General features: G+C 36.8%; 1 long non-coding RNA gene across 1 annotated transcript in view; it reads right to left on the bottom strand.

The window, feature by feature from the left end:
- Positions 1-5,762: 5,762 nt before the first annotated feature.
- LOC140725597 (uncharacterized) overlaps positions 5,763-15,884 on the bottom strand; it is a 30,496-nt gene continuing 20,374 nt past the window's right edge. The window contains exon 4 of the long non-coding RNA XR_012098391.1: positions 5,763-5,911. This is a non-coding gene — a long non-coding RNA (uncharacterized lncRNA). The remainder of the gene's footprint in view (positions 5,912-15,884) is intronic.

Genomic DNA, 15,884 nt, shown 5'->3' with positions numbered 1-15,884 from the left:
TACAGAGGAATGTTCTGCTTGGGTCTCTGATGGGGAAATAGGTGCAAAGCTGTTGATCCTAGTTTTATTTGTCAGAAACCCATGCATCAATCAAATACAAACCCAGCTGAGTGTTGAAAGACATGGGGTTTCAGCTGAAGAAATTTGATAACAGTCTATTGTCAGGCTGTACGTTCACTTTTTGATAAGAAATACGTTTGACTAAGTTAGATAAGCATGGAAAAGCTGTAAAGGTGAAGAGAGGACTGGCATACATGACACCAGAGCTGGGAAATCAGCCCTGCTCTGCAGAATATGTACAAAAATCAAGTTTTAACATGTTGAAATACAGGGTTTGATTTCTGGGTTCAAGTAAAATTCAATGACTGGAAAAGAAAACAGCGTAAATACTGTATAGATGTCCTGGCCATTGAGGGTGCATGCAGTGTTGATACTGTAAGGCAAACCTGAAGTAAGCATATTATTATTAGAGCTCAGTGGGCTACTTGAAGGCTTGTGTGGTCTATTTTAAAAAAGATAGTTTCTGTGTTTTAACTCTTAAAGCACTAGAATTGTTGCAGCATATAAAATTAGTGTTCCCTGTAATAGCTGTAACAGTTATTATGCCAGGAGTACTGCCAACTGTGAATTGTCTCTAGTATTTATTTTCACTTCCACATAACAGCTATTATTGGGGAATATGTTAATTGTCCTCTTATATGTTACAGATAAAGAGCATTAAATTTATAGGAGAAAGAACACAGATAAATAGATGGCTGAAGTAGATGCTGTTTGCTCTATAACTGAAATATTTCCAGACCAAAACATGCTGTCAATCATAATGAATTAGACCAGCTCTTAAATCAATGATTAAAATACTGCTCCAGATTAATTATAAACAGTATCTTTTCAGGACTTCCTGATTAATATGATCATTTCCTAATGTAACATAAAAAGAAAAGGTAAATTTTAAAATTATACTCTTGGGACTGAATGAATATCAAGAAGAATAATTTAAATGTTAATATTTAATGGGTCCTATCACCTTATCCAGGATATTCCCTCTGTACTTATAATTTTGTATTGCATTATCTCTTCTAGTTAGATGTCAAAATAATATGGCTTTTATAAAGATTAAGATCTCAAATGTCATACGCATTGATAATATGCACAATGTTTTTAGAAATATATTTCTTATTAACCTTTGCTAATTTTTACAAGGACTATGCCAAAAGCTTTAAATTTGGTTTACAGTATAAAATTATTTTGCCAGTTTCTTATTTCAACATGATATTTGCCTGTGTGAATAAATATAATTATACAAATAGAAATAGTTCCAGGTTGAGCCAACAGTATTGACTTATTAGTCAAATAGTTTTATCTTATAAAATATCTAAAATGGTTCTATCATCATGCTCTTAGATATTAGTCTACCAGTAAACATTTTAACTATGAATTTGGACTTAGCTTCCAATACTTTTTCAAAAATATTTGCTAGTAGTTTATGAAGAAATAATTGTATTTGTATGTAATCAAGCAATAGCTTCCAAATGTTTACTACAAAGATTCTTGATAAGCTCAAAAACAGTAAAAAAAGTACATTGCATAAATTGTTCTTCTCTGTATTGCTGAGTTCAAAGTAGACTTCAGACTCCTAATCTTTATTATTTGTTTGAAATGTCTTTGACTTCCTATTCCTTGTGTTATGAACCTGCTAATATTTCCACATTGTTTGATGAGGTGTTTAATGGATCATAAACATCAATCAATACATAATTTATATATAAAATGTAAATATAAATTAGTCTTAAATGAATAATCAAATCTCCTTCCCTTGAAATTACTCCTTTGAAGTCTAATCACTTGGATTTCTTCCCTATATACCTGTACCAAACTGCCCCTCTTTAACCACCTGAAGCAGTAGGTACTTAGTTGAGAAATTAATAGTGTTTTAAAGGGGTTTCATGTATCTCTGAAAAATCATGTTAAATTGCTAAAGAACAACATATTTGTTCATTAACACTTCAGCACTTATTTTCATGTATATGTCATTTAGGTAACTTGCCTGATAATCTTATCCTTTTCTATAAACTCCTGATCCCATTTGTTCCTGGATCACATTTGTAACTAGTAATTGGGTGAAATTTAGAAGTGGCTTTATTAGACATCTCAGCCCTTGCCTATAGCTATTAAAATAGAATGCAAAGGCACTTCAAATTCCTGTCTAATCAGTGATTTCACTAAGGAAATCAGTGTTAAAATGCTCTCTGTGATGAAGTAACCTTCATGCTGCATCGAAACTTAGTGAGTCCATACTACGTCAAACTAATGCAATGCCAAACTACAGCCCTCACTATTTTCCTCCCAATCAGGAAGTGTCCTAACTCTGGAGTTATACAATGAGTGCGAAAAAGCTATAATTCAGTGATACTGTTATAGTGTAAGCTCTGAGAAGCTCTGAATGTTGCCCTTGTAGAACCAAGAGCATATTTAGGATGTAATAAAGATTATGAACTCACTGGAAGCACTGGGCTACATTCAGAAATGAAAGAATATTCCCTATCTTAATTTTTACTCCGACTTTGGCATCCTAAAATCAAACTTAAAAAGCTGAGATCAGCTTACTTACTTTAGATTCGTGATTAAATTTGACCTTTATTAGTCACATCATAGTAGGTGATGTGTTTCTATTGACTTTGATAACTTCTTGTAATGTTAATACTTTATCAATCTATTGCAAAATTATCAAGTATTTGGTATGTAATTAGCAATAAATTTCTGTGATTTATTTAAATATCTTCCTTGGGTGGATGCAAAGTCCTAAGGATGTTTATGGGAAAAATTGATACAGTTCACTTCTGATACTGCAAAACTTTCAATACAAACTTAAGACATTTCATTGTAGGGGGTACAGTTTCTGCCACAACAATTAGCATATGTAATGTAACATTATTCTGTTGATGTGATGTGACTTGAGATCTGCATTAAGGTGGAAGTAACAACATGACCTGGGATTGAGCTCAGTTATCAGACATTCCGCTGAAACAAAAACTCTCTTTGAGTAGGTAATATCAACTCATTTGGACCAATCACTGAATAATAACTCCCTTCTCATTATAAAACTGCAATTTGAAAGTGTCCTGAAGTTACAATAGGCTTATCAAAAAATTCTTAAATTTTAATATTAGGCAATAGCAGAAACTACCTTTGCCCTTTATATAGCACGGAAAAGCAGAGATCCTTTGTTGCAATAACAAGTGCGTATTTCACCCAATTATTCTCAGCTCTGCCAGTTGTACATTGCAATCTCTAAATGCCCAATTTTAATACTGCTGACTGTAGTATTGCTGCAGTAATGTCATCATACAGTGACCAGCTCAAACCAGTGCCCCGCCTGGGTATGGTGCACGTGGATTGCATTAAAACATTTGGTTAAAGTAATTACTGTACTGAAAGAATAATAATAATCACATAATAATAGTTTATGAGAAAGAGTAAATACTGAAGTTAAAAGCTGCCAAATGGAATCCCAGAAAATTCTCTGAGTGTGGATCTTACAATCCTATTTGCTGTATGATTGATCTGGGCCTTTGTTAAATTTATGGTGTAGATGACTATTCCATCAATAGACTTTCAGTTTCATAAAGTATAGACAGATTAGCTTTCATCAATTATTCTTAGCTCTGTCTAGTCTGTTTTTCATTTTTTCACACCATTATAAATAATTCTGAAATATAATGTTGCCTTATTTTATTCACTTGTAGTAAAATGAGAAATGAAAAGACGTGTTCCTTTATGCAGGTGAGTGAACTCAGAGTTCATTGAAATAGAAAAATGTGCTTTCTCAATTTGTTTCATGGGTGGAAATATTTTTTAAATAAAAAATACCAAGAAAACAATTCTCTATTTTAGAATACCTTATATGACATTTTCAGGTCTGACTCATCTTTCGTACTCAAGGGAACCAATGTACTAAAATCAAACATCAAGTATTTACATCACAGTCATAACTGGTGGATTTGTAATTACATTTTTAATCAATCTATGTACAGTATATATATATTAACTTCGTCACCAGATACGAATCCGTTTCTTGCCTTATACATTTTGTGTTTTTATTTAAGGGTGGAGAAATACATTGAACTCAGATTTGTTCTTTTGATCAAAACCTTCAAATTCACTTTAAATTCTCAGAAAACTATTGAGGTGACCTACAAATTCATCCCAATTAGGGAAAAATATCCAGAAGGCAAAAGGAAACAACTCTGATAATGACACACTTATTTTTGTCCCCTTTTTCAATGACTAGAGGCTAAAACTGAAAAAAATCATGAGTGTTTTGTAATTGTCTGACAAATTACACATGCCTGTCTGCTCCATTGTATCTGTCCCATATTCCAGAGTAGATAATAAAGAGGGAGCTGCCACATGTTACTTATATGCTTACTGTTTAACCAGTTCATAGAGGGCTTGAACAGTTGAAAAGAATTGAGCTGGGGCAGACAGTTGCTGGTTGATACTACAATATATGTAATATGTTGCTGTCAGCTTGTTCCATTATAAATTCCTATGTCCACATTTACTGCCTAGGTAAACTTGCCACCCTGTAATTATACTCAGTCTGCCCTAGGCTTCAGAGCACTAACACTTGGTGTGTACTTACAATGTCACATGTTTTACATGTGCAACATGCATTATAAATGCAAGCATTGGAATTTATTAACATAGATTGAATGCCATCTCTTTTTATGAAGAAGGATCAAACTAAATGTTGCTTCTGTGAAGCTTTCTCTATTCAATTAAAAGATACAAAAGTGATGGTGAACAAGTACTGACTATTATGAGTGTAATATTTGTTCATCTCCATCTTTGTTAAGTATTCTTTTTGGTTTCAGTTTTAAATTTTTATAATTGGTTATTTTCAGATTTTTTTCTTATCATGCCAATGTTATTAAACCTCTGCAAGTGTATAGCAAAACCCAAAGAACTGGAAATTAGAAACAGCTTTGCACCAGTAATGCATGCTATAATAGGCCATACTCGAGGCTCATGCCAGTTTCTTTTGGGCCTGTCAGGATGGGACTTCTCTGAGCAAGAGCTACAAGGAATCATGCACTTTAGCAGGTCTTCATCACTGCATTAAAAAGCAATCGTGGATATTTTCCAGGAGATGCAAAAAGTAATATGAACATCTGTGGGATCTCTTGAAGCGTTGGTTGAGAATCAGGTTTATTATCACTTACAAATATTGTGAAATGTGTTGCTCTGTAGCAGCAATACATAAAAATACCCTAAAATACACAAAAATAAGGAACTATAATAAGTATAAGTTACAATATTTGAAAAAAAAAGAACAGAGCAAAATAGTAAGGTAGTGTTCAAAGGTTCATGGACCATTCAGAGATGTGATAACATTCAGAGAACTGTTTCTAAACATTGAGTGTGTGTCTTCAGGCTCCTCTGCCTCCTTCCAGATAGAAGTAATGAGATGAGGTCATGTCCTGGGGATGGTGAGGGTCCTTAATGACAGATGCTGACTTCTTGAGGTATCACCTTTTGAAAATATCCTTGATAGTGGGAAGGCTAGTGCCTGTGATGCAGCTGGTTGAGCCCACAATCCTGTTCAGCTTTATTTTTGATCCTGTGCAATGGAGCGTCCATACCAGGTGATGATGCAACCAACCAGAATGTTCTTCTTGGTGTATCTGTAGAAATTTATTTGGGGCTTTGTTGACATATCAAAGCTACTCAGACTCCTGCTGGTGCATCTTCTTTGTGACTGCTTTAATATGCTAGGTACAGGATAGACCCTCTGAGATGTTGACACCCAGGAACTTGAAGCTGCTTATCCTTTCCACTGATGACCTCTTGAAGAGGACTGGTGTGTGTTCTCCTGACTTTCCCTTCCTGAAGTCCACATTCAATTTGTTAACTTAGCAGCAGCAGTTCAATGCAATACATAATATAAAAGAAGAGAAATAAATAAGTGAATCAATTACTGTATATGTATATTGAATAAATTAAAAATTGTGCAAAAACAGAAATAATGTATATTAAAAAGTGAGGTAGTGTTCATGGGTTCAATGTCCATTTTGGAATTGGATGGCAGAGGGGAAGAAGCTGTTCCTGAATCGCTGAGTTTGTGCCTTCAGGCTTCTGTACCTCCTACCTGACAGTAACAGTGAGAAAAGGGCATGCCCTGAGTGCTGGAGGTCCTTAATAATGGACACTGCCTTTCTGAGACACTGCTCCTTGAAGATGTCCTGGGAACTTTCTAGGCTAGTACCCAAAATTTACAACCCTGTGCAGCTTCTTTCGGTCCTAAGCAGTGGCTTCCCCCCGCCCCCGCCCCCCCCCCCCCCCCCCCCCGTACCAGCAGTGATGGAACCAGTCAGAATGATCTCCATAGTACATCTGTAGAAGTTTTCAAGTGTTTTGGATGACAAATGAAATCTCAAACTCCTAATGACATATAGCCACTGAAATATAAGGCTCAGCTAAATTCAACCTGGATTCAGGCCACCCTTCACCCATATATTCCTGCCTGTGCGAGATGAGAAGGCCATGTGAGTAGCCTCTCCCCCGATGCGCAGTTCCACAACCACAATTCAATCTGAGTGAATGCATGGCCGAGACCTGCCTCCAGAATGCTCTGGCAATGCTTGACAGGAGATGAAGCTGCAAGTATAGCATTGCTATCCGTCAAAGCGAGCAAGGCTTCCCATGGTATTCCAAGCATTAATCTACTTATCTGTGTAAGGTTTATGCTAGTTCTTGCATTTGGTTCATTGCTTCTAGGATAATTTCTGATATACAGCTTCCAACTAACCTGACCTAACCTGCTGCTTTAGATTCTAATTGTTAATCTTGCATTAGGACATCAAAAGAGTTGTAAATGAAGTCAAATGGTCAATGAATGCCAATAAACCTTACTTGTGCTAGAGTGGCCAGAGAAGAAGCAATTGATGAGGAAAGTTCTCTAAGGAAATCCTACACTGTTATCCTGTGGGTACAATGAATATCCTTTGGAAATCCTGAACATCATCTTGTGTTGTATGATTCAAGCCCCTGGAAGAATTTCCCTTTGGCCTCAGTATTTGAATTCTTTGGTGTTACAATCAAGCCAAATGCTATCTTAAAGTTAAAAAATACTCCCACTTCTCCTTCAGCATTCAGTTCTTGTACCTACATTATATCTAATCAAATGCAAAAAAAACCCCAAAATAATAATAATAAATAAATAAGCAATAAATATTGAGAAGATGAGATGAAGGGCTTAATGGGAAGAAGACCTGATCAATTACTAGCCAAAGATACAGTTCTATCGATATTGAGCCGTTCATAGAAGTTAACAATGGACTGTTCTCTGCTGAATAGGTAGCTGAGAATCATCTGCTATTAATCCTTGCCCTGCCTGTCCGTTTCAACCACCAAGATGTCCAGTGGTGTTGCCGAGAAACAGTGCTGCTGTGTGCTGTCCTTAGTGTAAGATCAGCTGACTCTGCTCCGTTAAACAAGCTGAATCACATTTGTTTGTTTTTTTTTCATTTTGTATTTGTGCAGTTTGTTGTCTCTTTAATATTGATTGTTTGTGTTGTGTGTGGGTTTTCATTGATTTTATTCTGTTTCTAAGTACTTACCATGAATGCCTGCAAGTAAATAAAGCTCGGGTAGTATATGGTGACATATATGTACTTTGATAATAAATTTACTTGAACTTTGTTTTGTCAGACCCCTTGTTGCACCTCATTGAAAAGTTCTCTAATTACGCTGCGGCTAATTTCTTTCATTGCTTTGTTGACAACTTGCAGGATGCTTATCAAAAAATAGCAAAGCAGATTAAACTTATTGTTTTTGAGTGCCAGAATTGAGGACCATTGGAGAAAGTTTCAGAGATACTGGGGTATTAAGATGTTGCTGAACTGGCAACGGGGATACTCTGAAGTTAGCATGGCAGCATGAGTTACTGGTTTTGGATTCAGCAAAGAGGCAGGGATCTTAGTATTGCTATCACTGGGCTTTGCTACCAAAGGACTTTGTAGAAGTTGAGAAAAGCAGCAATGAGAACAAAAATTATTATAGTGACCTATTTGACAGAAAAAATTAATAGTTTTGATTTGTTTACAGAAATGCCTTAAGTTAAATTTCCACCTTGTTTTGATTATATTTTCTAGAAAATGTAAAGATACATTTCAGCATTTACTTTCGGGAAGGCAAATAGTGTTTTGTATAAATGATGATTGTTAGCAGTTTCATAGATAAGGAAATGTGCATGGTAATTTCTGCATTCCTTTCTCACTTGGGAATGTGTAACCACGTTAATTTGAGAACTGGTCTGAATTTTCAAAATTCATTCAGCAACTTAATGTCACATAATATAGGAAAGCTTATTCAAAAATCTTGTTGGAATCTTGGCGCTTTGAAAGAAGTTTCTGGGTAAATTGACACACATTCACAATTTCTATGAAATGAAGGTATGAGAATGAGAAATGAGAAAATGAGAGGTATGAGAATGAAAATGAGAAATCCTTATGAGTGTGTTCTTGGCTGTCTTCACTTGATTGGTTATTTAGGGGGAAGTATCAACTGGAAGACCTCAAAGAAGGATTCAAAAGTTAAGAGGCAATTTTGTACATTAAATTCATTGCATTGTGGTGAAATATGCAATGTTTTTAACAAAACATGTTGAAATTTTCACATTCTCTATCTTTTGGTGTTACTTTGAGCCACTTAAATGTTGCTGAAGCATGATGACAGAAGGAAGTATTAATCTTTTAAATATAGAAAGATATATATTAATATACCTAACCATAAGCAGCTTCCCTGTGGTGTTACTCATAGTGAATCAAAGAAAATGCTGCTTTATGACAGTAGGGTTGGTATGCTGTGCAGCACACAATTTATTATCAGGACCACTGATTGACAGTGACTAATTTAGTCAAATCCTTGTTTTCTTTCATGTGAAGTAATTTCTTTACTGTTGTTTTGAAGCATGGATTTCAGGGTATTTTTTCCCCATGAAATCCATGTGAGTGGCCTTGATTATAATTACAAGTTCATTATCAGGTTTAATTTTTAGCAATCACATTACTTGCATCTCAGGATATCTGAGAAGTTCTTTGCAGTATGTGAAAGGTGAGACGTAGGTCACAGCTTACATCTCACTTTCAGTTTCTACAGATGCCCCGTGGAGAGCACTCTAACTGGTTGCATCACCTTCTAGTGTGGAGGACCCACACAGGATTGGGAAAAAGAACTGCAGAAAGTTCCATCATGGGAACCAGCCTCCCCAGCGTCAAGGACAGTCTCAAAAGGCGATGCCTCAGAAAGTTGGCCCCCATCATGCAGGACGTACCCTCTTCTCCTTGGGTACCATCAAGGAGCATGATGATACACACTCATTTTAGGAACATCTTCCCCTCCGCCATCAGAGTTCTGAATGGAAAATGAATCCATGTACACTACCTCACTTTTGTTTTGCTCTCTTTTTGCACAACCTGTTTAATTTAATTTATATATATTTCTTATTGTAATTTATAGTTTTTTATTACGTATTGTACTGTGCTGCTGTCGCAAAACAACAAATTTCTCAGCATACGCCAGTTATATTAAACTGGATCCTGACTCGGCTGTATTGGGGAGCTGACATTAGAGATTTATCACATTTATATGCTTTTTGGGGTGTGTAGGATTGAATAATTCTGACTATGCTAGTTCTACAAAAGGATTCCTGTTTAGTAGCCTAGGGGTAAGGTGCAATGTAGGGATTGGTTTGCTGAATAGTTCCCATAAAAGATGGATTTTTTCCCCCAAGATTAGGTGAAAATTACAGTGCCTAATTAAGTTATCCAGCATTCATGTCTTTTGAAGTGTGCAAACACCAGATCACCTGGAGGAAACCAACCTGGTCACGGGGAGAATGTGAAGACACCACATGGTTAGCACCTGAGGTCAACAGACAGAAGAAATGTCTATTTTTATTTGGTACTTACTAAGGAGGATATCATAGGCGCCAAATAAATGAGAGTAGTAAGTAGTGAGGCCTTGCATCATACGCATATTATCAGGAGGTACAGTATTTGCAGCCCTGAAGCAGATTAAGGTTGGCAAATTTCTGGGGCCTGACCAATTGCATCGCAGACCTTGTGGAAATCCAGGGAAGGCACGTATAGAGATATTTGCTTTGTCATTAGCCATCTGAAGAGTCCAGAAGACTAGAGTGTGGCAATGTTACTCCGTTTGTTCAAGAAGGGTAGCAAGGACAGGCCAGGGAACTACAGATTGATGAGTCTGACTTAAGTTGTAGGGAAGTTATTGGAAGGAATTCTGAGGGACATGATCTGCCAATGCTTGGATAATCAGGGGCTAATAAGGAATAATCAGCATGGTTTTGTGCATGGAAAGTCATGTCTGATGAATCCTTTGGAATTTCAAAGAGGTAAAATGGTGGCTATTGTCTATATGGTGTTTAGAAAGGCCTTTGACAGGGCAGGCTGATCTGGAAGGTTGGGATGCATTGGATTCAAGGGGAATTAGTGAGGTGGAATCAGAATTGGCTGGATGGTAAGAAGCAGAGGGCTTCCCCTGATGCTTGAAGGTTGATTCTCTAATTGGAGACCTGTGATTATTGGGGCACCCCAGGGCTCAGTGCTAGGACCTCTGTTATACATTATCTATGTAAATGATTTGGATGTGAATGTACATGGCACAATCAGTGTTTGCTAATACTAAATTAGGGAGTCTTGTTGATAGTGAAGCAGGTTACAATGAATTGAAAAGAGATTGATCAGTTAAGGGAAGTGGTCTGAGGACTGCCAAATGGATTTCAACAAGGATGAGTGTGAGATGATGGATCTTGGACATTCAAACCAGGGAGGGACTTTGTGGATCAGAAAGATCTGTGAGCACAAGTGCAAAGTTCGCTGAAAGTGGCCAAGCAACTAGACAGGGCGGTGAAGAAGCTGTCTGGCATACTGGCCTTCATCAGTCAGGGAACTAGGTTTAGAAGTAGGGGCATTATGTTGCAGTTATACAAGTTGTTGATGTTTAGGTATAGTGAAAACATTCTGTTGTTAGAACAAGGTTTGTGATCCTGAAATGCAAGTTTTGCATTCATTTTCTGGAAATGATCTTTTCCAGAATCTCAGGTAATCAAACAGAATCAGAACATCAAACAAGATGCGGAATACATCAGTTTCTTCAGAACCCTAAAAAAAAGTGGTCATGCAGAGTACGTGTGGAAAAACTGTGCACAATAATATGTGTTTCTCAGTTAGTACAAAAAAAGTTCAGGATATGATAGCATGCAAGAAAAAACGTACAGGGAAACACTGGGGCAAATAATATTGAAAAGATGGCTCTTACAATAGCATGGTCTCAATGGGGTGAATGCTGGGAGAAATATGACAGTAATAATAAGCAAACAAACTTGTGATGAGAACCCACCTCCGCAGCAACTGTTGCGGTGGAAAGGAATGGAAATATACTTGCAGCCTCAGCGCACAGATGGGCAGAACAGTGGCACTTGCTAGATGCACATTTTCATCAAATGAAATGTTTTTTTAAAGAGTTGATCATACATAAGAGTCTGTCTCCTTTTTCCTGCTCTTTCTGGCTTTGTGTCAATTGGCTTGACTATGCAGAATATGCATAAAATACATTTATAAATCAAACACATCTTTTCACCTCCTTTCTTCAAAAAAATGTCATGCTTCCTGCCTGTTTTCCTAGTTTGTTTGTGAACTAGTTGTGAAATTCAACAACTTGTATTTAAAAGTTTGAGACAAAGCACTGAATATTGGAATGCAACTAAAGTCACGGTTTGTCTGACAGTTAATGGGAGGTGATTGTGGCATGGTTCAGGAATAAGCTCTTTATTCATCTCTGACTTGTGTTACTACACTCAGTTAAAATGCTGACTATAGCTTTGCTTCATTCTCTCTCTCTCTCTCTCTCTCTCTCTCTCTCTATCTCTCTCTCTCTCTCTCTCTCTCTCTCTCTCTCTCTTTTATAAAATAGTGAATGGGTGGGGAAATTTCTGATCAACTCCACAATATAGTCGCTGACTTATGGCAACAAATTCGTAATGACATGGTTGGGCCATACAATTGTTGAAAGCCATAACACTGAGCTGAAAGTGCTTCACTGGCAGATTTTTACCTGATAAATTCAGTTTGTTTCTAATAAATTCATTCATTGATTTTGTTATTTGCTTCTTAAAGATAAACACACTCTTTGCAAAGTATATCTTTCTTGGTCAGTTTTATAAATTAGTCCCAACACTTAATTAGAGTGGATGAGAGGGGTGCCTCATTTCTCTTTATTACAAATAAAGCTTTCAGGAATCTTAAACAAAAAGCTGAAATCTGTAAGATATAGGATTTGGTAGTGGAATTATGGTCTCTCAGATAATGATGTGCAGTCAGCAGAACCAAAGCTGTATTTTAATTCAAATCAGCTGGTAAACATACCATTGACATGTTTGTGGATGACAGCAACTAGTCTCGTGGAAGTGTCTTAACAGCAAAATTATTATTATTTTTTCTGTCAAAGACAACTACTGAATAATAGACATGTTCCTTACTCCGCATGCTATTGCATCCATTCTTCTTTTATGTAGGATAGTGGAAATGATGCTGCCTTTCCTATTTTGATCACTTAACCCTTTCCGATCTCGGGCTGTCTTGATTCCTGACAAGAATGTGATTGTGAGAATCGCTTGGATATTTCTGTACCCCGTTTTGTTCAATGAAAAACATATATTGTTAAACTGTTCTCCAGTCCTACATATAATTAGTTTCAATATTCAATTACTATATCTCACAAGTGTATGAAAATTTAGTGTTGAGTGCTGAGCAATTGCAGTTCTGATCTTCTTTGGCTATAGTTTATAAAACCTCTGTCCTTAAAATGCGTGGTATGTATTTACTGGGTTGAGTAGTAAACAGCATTTGTCTGAATGAGAGGCGGTAAATGTATTCAGAATTCTGAAGTAGCATGAATGCATACTGATTATCTTTTTGGAAGATGTTTTGTGTCTGATTACTTTGGTTTACAAGGTCATAGCACTCCCAATTGTAGTATAAACACTATTGTTCAGGGCAAATACTTCTTTATACCTTCTGAAAGCACAAAGGCAAATTGTTATTATCAAAGAAAAATTGTTTTTTTTTTCTTTTTTGATGTGTTTGAGTATTTAGGTAGCCAAGCAAGGACAATAATCCAAAAAATTAGGAAGTCTGTGGTGTTGTCCCATCTTTTTCTTTATTTTTACCAAAGCTTCAACAATGCTGAATACTTTGAACCGTAGACTGACTCAGAAATTTATTCTGAAAATAAAAGGAAGCTTTCTTTTAAATCTTTTCATTCCTTAGGTCTTTTTTTTAAGAGCATGTAAATTGATGCATTTGATTAGTTTAAATGTTATCTTAATAAAGATCCAGGTTCTATTTTGAAATGTCATGGAGTTAACATGAATTGTTAATACTACTGGTTACCTTTGGTCGAATGTATATATATAAGTTCTGTGCATTCCCTCGTGCATTTTATGGTTTATTCTTATCAACGCTTAATTTCAATTTACAATAAATACACTCACTCATAATTATTAATATCTGTTGTGTTATGGTCCTGTTGTTGTGAAGATTATGCTAAGGCCACATCTGCCTTTGTTCATATTTGTAAAAATTCCAGGGCAATATTTCAAAGAAACACAAATGTGCTATCCAGTGCTCTGGCCAAATTCATACAAAACTAAAAGAGATGAACTGGTCATCTATTCCTCGGCATGTTGTGCTTTGCAATTTCTAACATTGTAAGAATGACTTCACTTCAGAAGTCCTTAATTGGCTGTGAATCTAATTTGAAATGCCCTGAGGTCATGAAAGTGTGATAGAAATGCAAACTCATTCTTTCCCTTTCTATCCTCCCACAAAGGCTGGTCCTGCAGGTGTCCACCACCATCCAGTAGGTCACTCCAGTGACCATTCTTCATGTAGAAGCATTAACAGGCAAAGTGATAGGGGACATCACAACAATGTCATCTTTGCACAAACGGCTTTTACATCTACAGTACATTTTCCTGGATTGCAGTTAAAAAAGTGTCTTGGCTGATTTGTTCCTTCCCCTATCCTTGGACATCATGATCAGTAGTAGAAAATTAATGATAACTAAAACATGTAAATTTATTTATGTAATATGATTAAAGTAAATATCTGAAAACTCTATTTTATCACAATAATATACAGGAATTTGAGCCTCTATAATAATATGTAAGCAGGGTCATTAGCAGTTTTAATTAAAATCTGAGAAAGTACCGGTATATGAAGGGTGGAGCAGGGTTGAGCTATTCTATTTGAACACTTAACTGGAAATAACTGTTTTGCCAAACAACAGTGTTATTTATGGACCATCATTCAATGAACTTTTCGTACTATCAATGATATAATGTGCCTAAGACAGTACTGTACATTACCTTTAAGTCACATCAAAGACTTCAAGATTTTAAAAATCTGCATCATCACAAGAATTAAATACACTTATACATGTAGTATACCAATGTGGAGATCAGAGCAAATAAAATCAGACCACCAAACATACCCAGAGATCTTTGGGATTGATTGGATATTTGTTCTACTTTTGATGCTCCCTTTTCAACACCTACAAAGGTAAGTTCACGATTCAGGAGGGTAGTCAACCTTCCTTTGGTTTGCTTTCAGGCAACCTGATAACACGCAATATGTGGCAGTGGTGCTGCACTTTGTGCAGAGATAAAGATAAAGAAGGTCATTTGTTGTAATCCATGATTATCTCTTTTTGTCATTTTGCGAAGTTCAACACCTGGAGGCTTCTTGAAGATGGGCATGGCCATTTTCTACCTCAGGCAGTACACTCAGTGACCATTATTAGGTATCTCCTGTACCTAATAAAGTGACCACTGAGTGTGCGTCCATGGTCTTCAGCTGTTGTAACTCATCTATTTCAAGGTTCAACATGTTGTGCAGTCGGAAGTGCTCTTCTGCATGCCCCTCTAACATGTGCTTATTTAATTATTTACTTAGCGATACAGTACGGTGTAGGACCTTCCAGCCCTTCAAGCAGTGGTGTCCCAGCAACCCCTGACAACCAGGATTTAAGCCTAACCCAATCACAGGACAATTTACAATGACAAACTAAACTACTTGATAAGTTTGGACTATGGGAGGAAACTGGACCACCCAGGAAAAGCCCACATATTCCACATGGAGGATGTACAGACCCCTTCCAGAGAATTCTGGGATTGAATATCGGATTTTGATGTCCTGAGCTATAATAGTGTTGAGCTAATTGGTTTGCTACCATGGTGGCCAGTTATTTGAGTTACTGTCACCTGCCTGTCAGGTTAACCCAGTTTGGCCATTCTCCTCTGACCTCTCTCATTACCTGACATTAGTCCTGACGAAGGGTCTCGGCCCGAAATGTCGACAGTGCTTCTCCCTATAGATGCTGCCTGGCCTGCTGCGTTCCACCAGCATTTTGTGTGTGTTGCTTGAATTTTCAGCATCTGCAGATTTCCTCGTGTTTGCTCTCTCATTACCAAGGTGTTTTCACCCAAAGAATTGCCATTCACAGGATGTTTACCATTCTCTGTAAACTCTAGAGACTGTTGAGTGTGAAGGTCCCAGGAGCTACTCCAACCACACATCTGGCTCCAACAAATGTCCCACGTTCAAAGGTCTTAGATCATGTTTCTTCCCCATTCTGATGTTTGGTCTGAATTTTGAATTTAATGCACTGACAACTCGTGAAGCTTAGCAAGGACTGTGGTGAGAGGTGAGCAGGACTTACAGTATAAAAAAACAGGAGGCAGAGATTTACTTGAGCTGAAGTTTATAGACCACGTCTGCATGCTTTTAAGCATTGAGTTA

This window comes from Hemitrygon akajei, chromosome 3 (assembly GCF_048418815.1).
Source record: "Hemitrygon akajei chromosome 3, sHemAka1.3, whole genome shotgun sequence".
NCBI lineage: Eukaryota > Metazoa > Chordata > Chondrichthyes > Myliobatiformes > Dasyatidae > Hemitrygon > Hemitrygon akajei.
Note: the sequence above shows the minus strand (reverse complement) of the source record. Positions and strands in the feature narration are given on the sequence as shown.